Genomic DNA, 3,126 nt, shown 5'->3' on the forward strand with positions numbered 1-3,126 from the left:
TGTACGGTTAAAACAATATCTCAGTTTACATGCCAGGAAACTTTTCTACAATGACTATATTATTATATAGACTATTGCTGTTCAATTTGGGGAAATTGCTCAAATGAACTTCTTGAGAGAATGCTAAAATTTCAGAAACAAACAGTTCGCATTATTCTAGATAAAGCTGCAGATGCACCATCTGACCCTGTTTTCAAAGAATTAAGATGGATGAAATTTAATGACATGGTCGAGTGAAAAAGGCTATCCTGATATACAAATCATTACATGAATAAAGCTCACCATGCTACATGAACAAAATGATGAAAGGAAATTTCAAATATATATACCGGTATATATATATATACTAGCACTAGCACTGTACCATGTATCAATAAAGAAAATGATATTACTAGTATTTATTTAAAGGCACAGTATGCCTTAGAAACAAATAAATGGTTAATTCTTTAGAAAGTACAAAAAGGACTAAGACACTTATTACCTGAAAAAGCTAAATGTGAAATAATTTGTTATTAAAAGCAGAAAATTGTAAACAAAGTACATGTATCATAGTAACCCCTTACCTCATATATACGCGAAACAACACACTTTTGACCCCCCCCCCCCCCCTTCTTTAAGGCCTCAAATAGTGAAACAAGATTGCATTTGAGAAAAATGCTATGCCACCGCATTAATACAACACTAAATAATAGTGTAGGAACAGATTTTTTTTGTTTCTATACAATCGAAGATTATCATTATGCATAGATCAAATTTTACTATATGTACATAATGAAAATCAATGACCCCCGGGGCAGAACCAATTTTGACCACAGGGCTTTAATTTGAACAATCTTGGTAGAGGTTCACTTCCCAAAGTCTCATGCCATAAATTTAACCTCTAGCCTTTGTCAATTCAGAGAAGAAGATTTTCAAGTTTTTACTTTATACATATAAGAAAAACCTATGGCCTCTGGGGCAGGGCAATTTTAACACTAGGGGCATAATTAAAACAACTTTAGTAGAGGACCCATAGATGATAATATATACCAAATATCAAAGCCCTAAGCAGACAAGAGGTTTTTTAAATTTTTTACTATATGATTGTACATAGTGAAAATCAAAGACCCCTGGGGGTGGGGCCAATTTTGATCCCAGGGCTATAATTTGTACAATCTTGCTAAAGGTTCACAACACAATGTTATTGCAAAATATCTTAACTCTAGCCTTTGTAAATTTAGAGAAGATGATTTTTTAAGTTTTAACTATATACATATAAGGAAAACCTATGGCCCCCAGGGCGGGGCTAATTTTAACACTAGAGGCAAAATTTGAACAACTTTGGTAGAGTACCTATAGAAGATATCATTTAACAAATATTAAAGCTCTAAGCCTTGTACCTTCAGACAATAAGATTTTTTGATTTTTTATTATATGTATATATTGAAAATCAATGACCCCCGGGGCGGGGGCAATTTTGACCCCAGGGCTATAATTTTAACACTCTTGCTAGAGGTTCACTACACAATGTTTCATGCAAAATATCTAAACTCTAGCATTTGTCAATTACTAGAAATTTTTTTTTTTAAGTTTTCACTATAAGTTTTAAATATGTACATATAAGGACTACCAATGACCCCCGGGCGGGCCGATTTTGACCCCAGGGCAATAATTTGAACAATCTTGGTAGAGGTCTACCAGACAATGCCTTATGCAAAATATCTTAGCTCTAGGTTTTTTGGGTCTTTACAAGAAGGTATTTTAAGTTTTTACTATATGTACATATAGTGAAAATCAATGATCCCTGGGGCAGGGCCGATTTTGACCCCACGGCTATAATTTGAACAATCTTGGTAAGGGTCTACCAGACAATGCCTTATGCAAAATATCTAAGCTCTAGGCCTTTTGCGTCTTTACAAGAAGGTATTTTAAGTTTTAAATATGTACATATAGTGAAAATCAATGACCCCCGGGGCGGGGCCGATTTTGACCCCAGGGCTATAATTTGAACAATCTTGGTAAGGGTCTACCAGACAATGCCTTATGCAAGATATCTAAGCTCTAGGCCTTTTGGGTCTTTACAAGAAGGTATTTTAAGTTTTTACTATATGTACATTATTAAGTTTTTACTATATGTACATATAGTGAAAATCAATGACCCCTGGGGCAGGGTCGATTTCGACCCTAGGGCTATAATTTGAACAATCTTGGTAAGGGTCTACCAGGCAATGCCTTAAGCAAAATATCTAAGCTCTAGGCCTTTTGGGTCTTTACAAGAAGGTATTTTAAGTTTTTACTATATGTGCATATAGTGAAAATAAATGACCCCCGGGGCGGGGCCAATTTTGACCCCAGGGCTATAATTTGAACAATCTTGATAAGGGTCTACCAGACAATGACTTATGCAAAATATCTAAGCTCTAGGCCTTTTGGGTCTTTACAAGAAGATTTTTTAAATTTATTCTTATAATTCCTTTTGGTTGCCATGGCAACCAGATTTCTGCATGGAATGAAATTCTTTGAACAACTTTGGAAGCCCTTCACCCAAGGATCAATCCTGCCAAGTTTAGTTTAAATATGACAAGTGGTTTTTCACAAGAAGATTATTGAAGTTCACTATATAATCTATATAACACACAAACGCACAAACATACACACAGGTGAATCAGATCGATCATAAGGTAACGTGTAACCAACGCTGAAAGGCATTTGACTCTATCTCAACCCATTGAGAAGTTGCAGCACTTTGAAATCAATTTTGATGGAAAAAATTCACACAAAATAGTGATTTTTGGCAATTTTGAGATGTCCCCTCATTGCCATGGTAACAGGAAATTTAAGCCCGAGCATGTTGTTACAAAGGCAGTGATCCAGTCAACATTGGTGCAATGTTTGATTAGTATTGAAGCAGTTTTTATAGTTTTATAGCAATTTGAACATGTAACGGGAGACTTTTCGATGAAAACAGACATTTTTTACAAAATGCTCATGAAGTAATGTGTTGAACAGTATAACTGTAGTCTGTACTAATTGCCAAAACACAACAAAATAAAACAAGAGCCATCGCTGGGCAGGGGCAACGCTCAACTTTTTTTCTTTTTCTAAAAGCGAACAAATCTTAAAAAAAAAAATAAAGTAAAAACATAA

This window comes from Ruditapes philippinarum, unplaced genomic scaffold (assembly GCF_026571515.1).
Source record: "Ruditapes philippinarum isolate M1 unplaced genomic scaffold, ASM2657151v2 ctg1029_1_1_1_1, whole genome shotgun sequence".
Lineage (NCBI taxonomy): Eukaryota > Metazoa > Mollusca > Bivalvia > Venerida > Veneridae > Ruditapes > Ruditapes philippinarum.